The following is a 14,701-nucleotide window of genomic DNA, read 5'->3' as shown; positions in this document are numbered from 1 at the left end:
GTGTGAACATCGCCACAGGGGAGACAAAGGCGGCCGGGCGTGGTGCTGGTCACCCACCTCCTCGTACCTAATAAATGAACTGATCTATGCCTTAAATTTTGATTTAAAGCTTTCGTGACTGCAGTGATTCATATTCTAAAATAATGAAAATATTATTTTATTGTTTCCCTTCTACGTGATTTTACCGAAAGAACCAAGAATATGAATCCCTTGCAGTCACGAAAGCTTTAAATCAAAATTGAACTATACCTAATAATAATAATGAACTGTCCCTGTCAGACTGGAGGATGGACAATGTGGATATAAAGTTATTCCTCGTGGTAGGCGCAGGGCCCACCCAAGGAAATAAAGACTTACGCCTGGTCCTTCAATAGTCCTCGCCTCGCTCAACAAAGACGAACTTTACTGCTCACCCCCAATGATCAAAATTATCCCAGAAGTTGGTTGACTGCACGGAATCCTTTAACCAGCAGGGGGCGAACCAATCACGAGGATTCGCGGAGAGTGAACACATTCTCCTGCGGATGGAGCTGGTAGGAACTTTGGGTTGCTCGGTCAATGGCCAGGGTCAACGGCGGCACCACGTGGTGTATTCCGCAAAATATGCCCGACTGTGAGAGCGGGCACAAGCCGGCGTGAGTAGGTTAAACGTTGAGTTTTATAAGGGCACCACGGGGTGACCAGCCCCTCCTCACCCAGCCCCTCCCCACCCTCCCCTCCCCACCCAGCCCCACCCCTCCCACCCCCCACCCAGCCCCACCCTCCCCACCCTCCCCACCCAGCCCCTCCCCACCCTCCCCTCTGCACCCAGCCCCACCCCTCCCATTTTTGGATGCACGACGGACGGACGGACACACTAATCCCCTGTGGGCTGGTGGTGTAACGACCAGGAGGTTCCTACCAGTAGAAGGTTCGCTTCTGGGCTTGCTCCCAAGGGGTACTTGAAAAGATAATGGCGTGATATTGGTATCTAGTGAATATTAACGACAACACAGCAGCAACACCATAGCTCGACATTATGCATTCAAATTGTTTGTTGTAAATTACTTTAAAGCTTGCAAACAAGGATGCTTGTATGACGACGACAATCAGTAACCATCACCATGTAAACAACCACTAAAAAGCATCGCCAATATCACAACCATTATCAACGCTTTTGTCGATAATGAATTAGCGCCATTATCATGATCATCGTCATCATCATCATCACTGCTACCATCACATCACCAATATCACTACCATCATCAACAGTTATCGACATTATGAACATCACAGGCACCACCATCGCTGCTATCACCACCACAACGTATCCGCAATCATCACCAGCAAATGCATCGTGAACATCGCCATTATCACCATCATCACAGCAATGACAAACTCATTCATTCGGAGTTGACAGTCGTGCATAAGCAATCTTAAAAACGCAACACGTTCGTCAATAATACAAAGATAAAAATAGATATAAATGTTCTCGAATATACATTTTTACCTGTATTTATTTACCTGAGGCGAGCCATCATTTTGGCGGGAATTTATGAACAGCTGAGAACAAAACATAACGTCCTGGATATTATATATGTTAATATTCTGAAAATCCCACTTAATATAAAGACGGGGTTATATTAATATAGATTGTATAACTCTTCACATTGAACATTCGCTTATAAGTCTAAAGTTATACAGTTTTTACAACATAATTCTTCATGCAAATAGAATAAAACTATGTAAACCAATTGCCGGATGTTGTTTCGAAACGGTAACCATTGTTGCGCGTCACCAAATTAAACATTTAAAATCGTCGTATTTTACATTCAGGTTAAATTCACTCGAGTATAACATTTAACAAATTATCAAAGTTCCACGTGTGTGAGCACGTGTCACTTCCTATACCTGTGACGCCATTGACTCCGCCCACCCCCCCCTCAGCTGGGTAATGAATATTTAAAACACGTCACGAATAAATTATCACGATGCTGTGCAGCCCCGGCAATGTCTCGCTAAAGCGAGTGTAGTAGCTACTACACGTGTAGTAGTGTAGTAGCTACTACACGTGTAGAGGTGTAGTAGCTACTACACGTGTAGTAGTAGCTACTACGACACGTGTAGTAGTAGCTACGGGCCCCACACTTTCAAGGGCCTCACGCTAAACGCTTTCAAGCTATAAATTCCGGTTCAGTGATTCTGCACGTGCTATATTACTATAGTACTATACCGCCTTCAACGTTTATGAACGACTGGGCGTTTCAGGTTAGCGATTTGTCGTATTGCCTGGCTGCGTAGCAAATACAAAAAAAATGCAATGACTTTACTATCTATGCAAGTAAAAAAAATGTGTTTTAACATTGACGTTTATTCAATGTTTTTATTTAAGGCCCCTACGTAACAACAATGCTACAGGCCACGCACTTCGCTTAACCCGGCACTGCCCGTGATGCGCATCAACCCCCTCCCAGCGCCCAACTTCACTTTGAAGCTGAACAGTTTGAATGAATCTCATCGTAATCTGCGGTCGTTTTTCTCGAATCCATGCGTCCCCACCCCCCACCCCACCCCTCTTTTCAAGCTGTGTCTTGTTGCAAATTAAATACTGTCATCCTAATCATAATACGGTAGTCACACACTCACACACTCACCCACACACTCACACACACTCACTCACCCACACACTCACCCACACTCTCACACACTCACACACACTCACACACACACCCACACACTTACACACCCACACACTCACACACTCACTCACACACTCACCCACACACTCACACACTCACCCACACACACACTCACCCACACTCTCACACACTCACACACACCCACACACTCACACACTCACCCACACACTCACCCACACACTCACCCACACACTCACCCACACACTCACACACTCACCCACACACTCACCCACACACTCACACACGCACCCACACACTCACACACTCACCCACAGACTCACCCACACACTCACCCACACACTCACCACAACCGCAAGTCACGACACTTTTCTGCTGCATCCCTCGCAACTGCTCCCCTTTGGAATGCCCTCCCTCCCTCACTCCCTCTCCTCACTCCCTCCCTCCTGTCCCTCCCTCTTCTTTTTTAAATAACCTTTATTGCCCAGCAGCAAATGCTCTGGGACGGTTTCGGTGTTCCATGGCGAGAGTCGCCAAAAACCAATAACCAAAACCACCTCGTGCGCAAGGCCATGGACGGCAATCACAAAATCAGGACCCCGTCACCGTCAACACGGGCGTACACATCACATTGACATAAACCCTTCGGTAACGAAACGGAACTCCGATCGTCATCATCGCCGTTTCTCATCCCGCAAGCGGCCACATCAAATCACCTCGTTCGGCCGGGAGTATCCGCGGTTCATCTCTCCCTCCCCCCCATCTCTCTCTCTCTCTCTGTCCTTTTAATAACTCGGATCCGAGTGCGGTTTCTCGCTGCCCCCGACTTGACGTTTCGTGCCCTGTAGCTCGTGTCTCGTGAGTCTGTCCACCGCGACAATAAACGAACGAACGACGAAGACAATCGCCGACCCCACGGCTCAGGAACAAGTCCGAAGGAAGAGGGTGGGGGTGTAAGAAGGAGTAGAACAGAGCGTGAAATATTTCGTGACATCTTTCATTTAAACAGGGAGGGGGGTCACATAAAGCAAAGCAGTGAACAACAAAAAACCCCGAAATGATGAACGAAGCAAAGTTCCGACTACACTTCTTGTTTCCTCTGATCGTAAAAAAAAACCGAGTTTGAGGAGGTTGACTGGCGAGGGGTGATGTCAGCCACGACTCCGCCCAGCAGTGGCTCTTCCCCCCCCTCCTCCTGCTGCTCCTCCTGCTGCTGCTGCTGCGAGCTTCAAGCCCTCGACGCTGAACTTCAGTCGACACCTCCAACAAACCTCGTCGCGGGCGCGCGCCGAAGGTTTCAAAGTCTGGGTAAAGGAGTCAAACTAGAAAAAAATCCTGAGAGTTGGGTGTAGAGAGGAGACTGTTAGGGAGAGGGTAGAGAGAGAAGGGCAGGGAGAGGAGGGCAGGGAGGAGAGCGAGGAGGGCAGGGAGAGGAGGGCAAGGAGGTGAAGAGGAGATGAAACCGCGACGGCAGCGGTGACGAGAAGAGTGAAGGTATGTGTGTGTGTCTGTGTGTGTGTCTGTGTGTGTGTCTGTCTGTGTGTGTGTGTCTGTGTGTGTGTGTCTGTGTGTGTGTGTCTGTGTGTGTGTGTGCCTGTGTGTGCGTGTCTGTGTCTGTGTGACTGTGTGTGTCTGTGTCTGTGTGTGTGTGTGTCTGTGTGTCTGTGATTGCCCACCACCACGCGCACAGACATAGAGAGAGACACACAGCGACGTGAGGTGTGGTGGTGATGGTGATGATGATGCAGTCAAGCGCTGTCTGTCTGCCCCGAGGCGTCCGGGCAGGGCGAGCGGCAGGGAGGAAACCTGCTCTCTGTCACGGCCACGGCCGGGGAGATAACGGGGGGGTGGGGAGTGGTGGGGGGGGGGCACAGACAGAGCCCCTGCAGTCACCCTGCATCGTGCGGTCTCAGTGTCTGTGTGGGGAGCGGTGGCGCAGCGGTTAGCGCTACGCTGCGTTACGAACCCGGCTGTGACACGGTTGTTGTGAGTGTTTGGGTGAGTGTGCAAGTCTGTGGGTGAGTGTGTGAGTGAGTGTGTGGGTGTGTGCGTGTGGGAGAGCGGTGGCGCAGCGGTTAGCGCAACGCTGCGCTACGAACCCGGCGGCCCGAGTTCGATTCCCGCTCACGGCCAACACCGCGGTGACGATTATCGGGACCGGTCCTTGGGCCTCACCTAGGTCGACTCGGCCTCAAATGAGTACCCGGTGCGGTGTGTAAGCCTCGCTACTAGGGAGACAAAGGCGGCCGGGCGTGGTGCTGGCCACCCACCCCCTCGTGTGCCGTGCCGGCTTTTATAGGTGCTACTCGCTAACAGCACTTGCCCCCAACAGTCCGGTAAGGCTATACGGGGGATCTTTGTAGTTTATATGTGTTGTTGTATTTATGGGTGTAGGTATCCGCGTGTGAGTGTTTGGGTCTGCTGCAGGTCGGCGAGTGTGCGCACGTGCCGTGATTGTGGCAATCACCGTGCTTAATGCACTTGCCCCAACTGTCTGTTGAAGGCTATACGGGAGACCTTTGTCTTTGTGTGTGTGTGTGTGTAGCGGGGGGCAGCGCTGAGCGTACGGCGATGTTGAATTTCTTTCGCACCGTACGCAGGGCCGGATTAAGATTTTGTAGGCCCCTGGGGGCTACAGGTTCTGTGAGCACCCCCCCCCCCTCCCCCAGTAATATTTTCAAAAGGAAAACAAAGTTATAGAAAATGTAAATGTACTTTTACAAGGCTAACAACAAATAAAAATTCAGCATTCACAACCGAAATAACGTCTCACTGCATCTCTGGAGGCCCTCCAGCTGACGGAGGCCCCCTGGGCTGCAGGGCTCCAGAGCCCCCCGTGCCTTAAGCCGGCCCAGGCCGTACGTAGCCGGCCCTGCCGGTCCTCTCCAAGGTCGACTCGGCCTGAAATCAATACCTGGTGTGGTGTGTTAATATCGACACCGGGTCTGGGGGGAGGGGGGGGAGAGACAAAGGCGTCCGGGCGTGGTCGCTAGCTTGCTCCTGTGCCACAGCAGTTTCCACAGCAGTCCGTCAAAGTTCGACACGGGCGATATTTGTCTTTGCGTGAACCTAGCCTGGCACAAGCGCCGTCGTGACATTAGCTATGGCACACACACACACACGAGAGAGACACGCAGACTCCAATATACAGCAGCAGGCGTCAGGGTTGGGATTGAACCCACGACCTCCTGTATACCAGGCGAGGTAGTTAACATCGCCTAGCCACCGTGATGATGATGAGAGAGAGACACGCAAACTCCAAATATACAGCAGCAGGCGTCAGGGGTCGGGTTTGGGCAGGGAGAGAGATACGCTGAGAGTTAATTGTCCATACTTCACCACGCTGGTCAATGCGGGTTGCTGAAGACTCCGTGCGTGTGTGATGCGTGCATCATGCGTGTGTGATGCGTGTATGATGCGTGTATCATGCGTGTGTGATGCGTGTATGATGCGTGTGTGATGCGTGTATTATAAGTGTGATGCGTGTGTGATGCGTGTATCATGCATGTATGATGCGTGTGTGATACGTGTGTGATGCATGTATGATGCATGTATGATGCGTGTGTGATGCGTATATCATGCGTGTATCATGCGTGTGTAATGCATGTATGATGCGTGTGTGATGCGTGTATGGTGCGTGTATGATGCGTAAGTGATGCGTGTGTGATGCGTGCATCATGCGTGCATCATGCGTGTGTGATGCGTGTGTGATGCGTGTGTGATGCGTGTATGGTGCGTGTATGATGCGTAAGTGATGCGTGTATGAAGCGTGCATCATGCGTGCATCATGCGTGTGTGATGCGTGTATGAAGCGTGTATCATGCGTGTGTGATGCATGTAATGCGTGTGTGATGCGTGTATGGTGCGTGTATGATGCGTAAGTGATGCGTGTGTGATGCGTGTATCATGCGGCATCATGCGTGTATTGTGCATGTGTGATGCGTGTGTGATGCGTGTATGATGCGTGTCTGGTGCGTGTGTGATGCGTGTATGATGCGTGTATCATGCGGCATCATGCGTGCATCATGCGTGTATTATGCGTGTGTGATGCGTGTATGATGCGTGTGTGATGCGTGTATGATGCGTGTGTGATGCGTGTATGATGCGTGTATCATGCGGCATCATGCGTGTATTGTGCGTGTGTGATGTGTGTGTGATGCGTGTATGATGCGTGTGTGATGCGTGTGTTATGCGTGTATGATGCGTGTTTCATGCGTGCATCATGCGTGTATTATGCGTGTGTGATGCGTGTGTGATGCGTGTATGATGCGTGTCTGGTGCGTGTGTGATGCGTGTATGATGCGTGTATGATGCGTGTATCATGCGTGTGTGATGCGTGTGTGATGCATGACCGCTTTCACTGATCGGTCAGGCAAAAACCGGCGGACCGAGTAATTCGCCTCCCGCTGAGTGTGACGATGAATCCAACAGATAGCGGACAAAGCGCACACAACAACAACAACATCATCATCAGCAGCATCATCCGCCATGGTTGATCCACTGCTGGATGAAAACATCAGAAATCCACCGGCAAATTCGCGCGCGATCCTGCGGCACAGCAACGCGCCCACCGTACGCAACGCCAGCCGGTCCCATCGCTCCATCTCCACCGTGGATGTACGAACTTCGCGCGCGTTCCATCCCCTCGGCTGCCGCTCGCTCCTCGAATCGCCTCGACCACGTCCACAATTCTCTTCGTCTGGCTGTCACGCGTCCTGTAACGAGCCGATACTTACGTCCCCTTAACGATTTAAATTCTCTCGCTCGTTCTCTCGTCCACGTGTCCCCCCCACCCCCGCTCCTCCTCCTTCTCCTCCGTGTCTCAAAGCATAATCTCCTCCAAGCACGCATCTCGCATAATCCCAATCGCGCTCTATCCGCTGCCGATGCACGAACGTCATCGGGACGGACGTCTCAGACTTGCGCGCGTGTCCTCTAACCCAGGCGGTCCCCAATCCCCGGGCCGCGGACCGGTACCGGTCTCAGTCGCAGTTTTGATAAGCCCACAAGCTCTAACCCCCTAGTAGCCAAAATGAGTAAAAAAAAATCGTCGCTGGAAAGCTTCTTTGAAAATGGGGAAAGTCCCAATGATGAACACCCCCCCCCAACCCCAGTCCGTGAAAAAAAATATCTTTCACGAAACCGGTCCCTGGTTGCCAAAAAGTTTGTGGACCGCTGCTGTAAGGCCACGCGCTCCTCTGTGCTCAGAGTGACACTACCACCACCGACACACTCTCTGCTGTGACACGCGCGCACGCACACACACGCGCGCGCGCTCCTCTGTGCTCAGAGTGACACTACCACCACCGACACACTCTCTGCTGTGACATCTTGACGTGTCGGAAACATCGACCGTTGACAACAATGCGAACGCAAACCCCAACTGGAAGGTTCGCCAAGCGTACACACACACGCACACACGTACACACGCACACACATACACACACGTGCACACACATACACACACGTGTACACACACATACACACACGTACACACACGCACGCACACGCGCACACACACACACGCGCACACACACGCACACACGCACGCACACACACGCACACACGCACGCACACGCGCACACACGCGCGCGCACACGCACGCACACATGCACGCACACACGCGCACACACACACGTGCACACATACGCGCGTGTTTAACCGCTGCGACATACCTTGGGTATGCCAGGTATGCACATCGGTGTGTGTGTGTATCTAATAAAGTGGGGGGAGCGGTAGTGTAGCGGTTAGGGAGACAAAGGCGGACGGGCGTGGTGCTGGCAACCCCTCCTGTGCCGTGCCGGCCTTCATAGGTGCTCGCGAACAGCACTTGCCCCGACAGTCCGTTGAAGCTATATGGGGTGGGGTGGGATCTTTGTCTTTGTCTAATACAGTGCTTGCCACTGTATTAGACAGTATGAGTTCGACTCCCGCTCGTGACTCATTGATGATAAAACTGTAAACTAAACTATTTGTATTGTATCAGATAAGGCCTTTTGAACTATGTAGCTACTATGCTAACGTTAAAAAAAACCCGCCACTTTTTTCAAATTTTCTTGCTGTGGTTTTCACACCTGATGATGATTGGTTGTGTTGCAGTCGAAACGTCGTGAGAATTGTATTGTTTTATATATTTAATTGTTTTATTGTTTCCCTTCTACGTGACTTTACCGAAAAGAACCAAGAATATGAATCCCTGCAGTCACGAAAGCTTTAAATCTAAATTTACGTAGCTACTGTTTTCAGAAGCTATCTGGTCACAAATGATAGCTCAAAGAAGCGACATATCATGGTGGAATGTGGAAATGCATTGCAGCCATACAAATACAACTAATACATACAAATAAAACGAAACCATCCCCATCCTACCAGGCAAAGCTCGCTGAGATTATTAACTTATACTGGTAGGAAGGAAGATTGTAAACTGAGTGTACCAGCCTGCAATATATTAATGTGTCCGTCCGTCCGTCCCCTTTCAATACTTTAACGAAGTGAAATCTCGTGCTGTTGGGTGTAAAATCAGCAATAGACAGCGCAGAGACTTGTCCTACCAGCCCACCCTGCAGGGACCTGTTTTTTCAGACGCAGCCTGGGAAAAAAATTATGGCTCATCAAAGCGGTCCATTCTTTGGACATGTTTAGCACCAAAAATCATCTAAATAATCTTAATGCATGTTGATTCTAAATATGGAGGGAAAAATAGGACCAAGAGAAAAATCCACGCGACCACGGGGAGAGGGAGACGCAAACTCCAAATATACAGCAGCAGGCGTCAGGTTCGGGATCGAACCCACGACCTCCTGTACACCAGGCGAGGTAGTTAGCATCTCCTAGCCACCGAGATGATGAGAGAGAGAGATACGCAAACTCCAAATATACAGCAGCAGGCGTCAGGTTCGGGATCGAACCCACGACCTCCTGTACACCAGGCGAGGTAGTTAACATCTCCTAGCCACCGTGATGATGATGAGAGAGAGACACGCAAACTCCAAATATACAGCAGCAGGCGTCAGGTTCGGGATCGAACCCACGACCTCATGTATACCAGGCGAGGTAGTTAACATCTCCTAGCCACCGTGATGATGATGAGAGAGAGATATGCAAACTCCAAATATACAGCAGCAGCAGGCGTCAGGGGTCGGGTTTGGGCAGGGACGCATCACGGCCAGAAGGGGCCCAATCGCCGTGGCCGAGCCTCATCACGGAGTTGGCAGTCAGGGGATGGAACGCGCCCGTGAGGAGCGTCCACGGAGGGGAGATGGAGCGATGGTTCGATGGGCTCCGTGTGGGCACGGGTGCTGGGTGGATTTATTGCCTGGCAGGGATGGATCGCGACAGACGGCATCGACTTGAGGTGGATGCGTTCATCCAGCAGTGAATTGACAAACCCGTAGTATCATCACTCTCACTCCTACTACATTGCTTGTTATGAAGATGATTTGCAGATGAATAGTCTATGGGAACTTTTGTTGGCAGTATCAAAATGATAAAAAAAAACAACGAGACTAGGTTTTCTTGGTTCTTTCGGTTAAGTCACGTAGAAGGGAAATAATAAAATAATACAAATAAAGCAATACAATTCTCACGACGTTTCGATTGCAACACAAGCAATCATCATCAGGTGTGAAATCCGCAGCAAGAATTTGTATTATTATTTTATTATTTCCCTTCTACGTGGTGACTTTACCGAAAGAACCAAGAATATGAATCGCTGCAGTCACGAAGGCTTTAAATAACAAAATATTATTATCGTTTTATATTTTTATTCTTTTATTGTTTCCCTTCTACGTGGTGACTTTACCGAAAGAACCAAGAACATCTTAACACTTGTTTTGATTAGATTGGAAACTTGTTTCATTGCCAGAAAGGGTGACGTATGTGCTGTATGTTGAACTTCTTTCGCGCCGTACGAAGCCAACCGTGGTAATCGCAGGTGCGGGGTAGGGCAACAAACTAAACACAAAAAAACAGTTTTAAATCAATTAGTTTTCAATGTAGTTAATTTAAAAGTGCAGAACTGCTGCGGGCTGCCTAATGTCGGAAGGAAGAGCATTCCAGATGAAGATTAATAATAAATAAAAAATATTAACAAATATTAAATAAATTATCTCTCGCCATAAGTGGGGCTCGAACCAACGATCCCTGAGATTAAGAGTTAATAAAAGGCAATAATAACAAATAAATAAATAAAAATGCCTCGCCCAACGTGGGGCTCAACGTGGGGCTTGAAATCACGGCCCTCAGATGAAGTTGATAAAAAAAAATATTACCAAAAATAAATAACAATAAAAAATATATATCTCCCACAACGTGGGGCTTGAACCCACGACCCTGAGATTAAGAGTTGATACAAAAACTAAATGCAATTATAAATAACAATTAAAAAAAAATATCTCTCGCCCAACGTGGGGCTCGAACCTACGACCCTGAGATTAAGAGTTGATACAAAAATATATTTATACAGTACTCTGGTTCTTTCGGTAAAGTCACGTAGGCATAAAATAAAATAAATAATACAATTCTTACTGTGGTTTTCCCACCTGATGATGATTGCTTGTGTTGCAATCGAAACGTTATATTTTTTAATAATATTTAATTTTCTACCTACCTGACTTTACCGAAAGAACCAGAGAGTATGGATTCCTGCAGTCGCGAAAGCTTCAAATCTAAACAAAAATATATAAACAACAAAAGAAAATAATATAAAAAATATCTCGCCCAACGTGGGGCTCGAACCCACGACCCTGAGATTAAGAGTCTCATGCTCTACCGACTGAGCTAGCCGGGCGGATACGCACCCACCTCGTCAGCTGTGCTTAAGAGTTAACTCGCACCACGTGTGACGGTGACTCACTTGCAGAGGCAAAGATCGCCCGGGTAGCCTCCGTAAAATGCTTGGGGCAAGTGCTGTTAGCGAACACGGATTAGACACGCGTGAAGACCTCACAGGCTAAGATCACCCATGTAGGCTCCGTTGGTTGTTGGGGCAAGTGCTGTTAGCGAACACCTATTAAATTGATACACAAACTTCGTCAAAATGATCGCCACTGTTATTCGTCGTGAGCGGAAATCGATTCTCTCCGGTTCGGCGGGTTCCGAACCCAGTGCGCAAACCACTGCGCCACCGCTCCCCACGGGCAAACAAAGACAAAGATCACCCCGTATAGCCTGAACGGACAGTCGGGGCAAGTGCTGTGTTAGCGAGCACCGATGATGGCTGTGGCACGGCACGCCGAGGGGGATGGGTGGCCAGCACCACACCCGGCCGCCTTTGTCTCCCCCAGTAGCGTTCGTTTTACACACCGCACCGGGTGACTCATTTGCGGCTGAGTCGACCTAGGGGTGGCGCAGGACCGGTTGCTAACCTCTGCGCTAAGCGTGCACGCAAACCGTGGAGTCCGTCACGCGCTCACGGCAAAGACAACAACAACATCAACAACAGCAACAACAACACTCCGTCTTCACATTCTGCACAGTGGTGCTGATGAGTGGAGAGGCTCAACGCTGTGTCAGCAGTGTCGGGTGAAGCAAAGTGCGGGGTATTTAGGATATGTTGTACGTAAATACGTAAATATTAAAACACGCACATTTTTAACTTGCACAGTAAAGTTATTGTATTTTTTTTATTTGCTACATAGCCAGACAATACGACAAATCGCTAACCTTAGTAGTAGCTACTACGACACGTGTAGTAGCTACTACAGTAGTAGCTACTACAGTAGTAGCTACTTCACGTGTAGTAGTAGCTACTACTACTACATGTGTAGTAGCTACTACTACTACATGTGTAGTAGCTACTACACATGTAGTAGTAGCTACTACACATGCAGTAGCTACCACACATGTGTAGCTACTACATGTGTCAGACTATTGTCCTATCATCTCATAGAGTCTCTGGCATGTGGTAGCTACTACACGTGTGTAGCTCCTACACATGCGGTAGTAGCTACCACACATGTGTAGCTACTACATGTGTAGTAGCTACAACATGTGTGTAGCTCCTACCACATGTGTAGTAGCTACCACATGCCAGAGACTTTTTGAGATAATAGGACAATAGTCTGAGTCCATAATTGGCAATAAATAACGGCAAAGCGGTTATAAGTGACTCAGAATTGTGCGCAGTCGCGTCTACAGAGTCCACGACTTCCCTGAAGGCATCAACACCTTCAGCGAGCGCGATGCCGATCACACAACGCGGTGCGAATTCGACCCTCGATCGATGTCTGCACCATCGCCACACACGCGTTGAATAAAAAGCAAGGGACAAGTCCTTACTTATTACTAACAACTCCTTACTTACTAACTCCTTACTTACTAACAACTCCTTACTTAATAACAACTCCTTACTCACTAACAACTCCTTACTCACTAACAACTCCTTACTAACAACTCACTTACTAACAACTCCTTACTCACTAACAACTCCTTACTCACTAACAACTCCTTACTAACAACTCCTTACTTACTAACAACGCCTTACTCACTAACAACTCCTTACTCACTAACAAATCCTTACTAACAACTCCTTACTTGTTAACAACTCCTTACTTACTAACTCCTTACTAACAAGTCCTTACTAACTAACAACTCCTTACTTACTAACAACTCCTCTATCATTTTGATTTAAAGCTTTCGTGACTGCAGTAATTCATATTCTTAGCTTTTTCGGAAAGTCACGTTGAAGGGAAACAATAAAATAATAAAATATATATAAAACAAAAAAATGTCTTACGACGTTTCGACCATAACACAAACGGTCGTCATCAGGTGTGTCGGTTTGCATAAATTTATTTATTTGCAAAGGTGTATTTATTTATTTATTAATAACACGTCAGCGCAGCGATTTGTCAGTTTATTTAGAAGGACGAGTCCATCTATGTTCTGAAAAGAGGAGGGGGGAGACGAAAAATTAATGTATGCTGTCTGAAAGCCACCGTAAGCGTGAACAATCAATTAAGACCTGAAATGGTTTATTAAATCCTTCCATTGATTGCTAAGCCAGAATCCATCTTCTCGGTTGAAATTGTCTCTGTGCTTGTATATGTGGATAGCCTCATGAACGAATCTCTCATGGTAGCCAGATGGCTTACAAAGAACCTCTGTCTTGGAAAAGTCAATGTCATGTGAGCCTACTGAATTATAACAGTGATCTGCCACGGCCGAGGTGTTGGTCCTACCGTGTTTAAGGTCTGCTTTGTGTTCACGAATGCGGTCCGAGACATAGCGTTTGGTTTCTCCAATGTAACTACGACCACAGAGGCAACTTAGTTTGTAGACACCAGGGTACTGTATGTCCGGAATCACATCTTTTACAGACGGAACCAGATCACGGATTTTATGCAATGTGTTGAATCGGACCTGGACCTTGTGTTTATTCAAGATTTTGGAGATCTTTTTTTGTGATCCCCACAATGTAGGGTAAAGTGATGGTTTTGAAAGGCTCCTCAAGAGGGTCCTTCATGGTTTGAGTGATAGCTTTGCGGATTGTATAGTCGGAGTAACCATTAGCCTTAAGAGCTTGGTGTACGTGCTTGAGTTCACTGCCTATGTGTTCCTGGTCGGATATGCATTGGGCTCTATGGTACAGAGTCTTGATGAGATAATTCTTCTGTGATGGATGGTGGTGGGAATCCGGTTTCAGATAAGCATCCGTATGGGTAGCTTTCCTGTAGACAGAGTGGCTCATTGAACCATCAGGTCTCTTTTTTATTAGGACATCCAAAAAAGGTAGCTTGCCATCTTTTTCGACTTCCATGGTAAATCTGATGGCTGGGTGTATGGAATTGATGTGGTCGAAGAATTGGTCTAGAGCAGGCCGGCCATGTGGCCAGATGACAAAAGTGTCATCCACGTACCTCTTCCATAAGGTTGGGCGCAGAGTGGCAGTCTGGATGGCGTCAGTCTCAAATTTCTCCATGAAAATGTTAGCTATAACCGGAGATAGGGGGGAGCCCATTGGGGTGCCCTCAGTTTGTTTGTAGAAAGTTCCATTCCAAGTGAAGTATGTATTGGTTAAACAGTGTCTCACCAGGGGTACCTCAGTGTTTAGTCCTTGATGAACC

The 14,701-nt window shown here is 48.3% G+C and overlaps 1 long non-coding RNA gene and 1 other non-coding gene across 2 annotated transcripts; both read right to left on the bottom strand.

Moving 5' to 3' along the window:
• Positions 1-2,330: 2,330 nt before the first annotated feature.
• Positions 2,331-7,934, bottom strand: LOC142930992 (uncharacterized). Its single transcript, XR_012946991.1, has 2 exons — positions 5,410-7,934; positions 2,331-4,449 (listed from the first exon to the last, which is right to left on the bottom strand). It is a non-coding gene; the product is annotated as an uncharacterized LOC142930992 (long non-coding RNA).
• A 3,417-nt stretch (positions 7,935-11,351) lies between these two features.
• On the bottom strand, positions 11,352-11,424 carry TRNAK-CUU (transfer RNA lysine (anticodon CUU)). Its single transcript has one exon. It is a non-coding gene; the product is annotated as a tRNA-Lys (tRNA).
• Between the last annotated feature and the right edge of the window lie 3,277 nt (positions 11,425-14,701).

This window comes from Petromyzon marinus, chromosome 46 (genome assembly GCF_048934315.1).
Source record: "Petromyzon marinus isolate PM22_M1 ecotype Great Lakes invasive population chromosome 46, UKy_Petmar_22M1.pri1.0, whole genome shotgun sequence".
NCBI lineage: Eukaryota > Metazoa > Chordata > Hyperoartia > Petromyzontiformes > Petromyzontidae > Petromyzon > Petromyzon marinus.
Note: the sequence above shows the minus strand (reverse complement) of the source record. Positions and strands in the feature narration are given on the sequence as shown.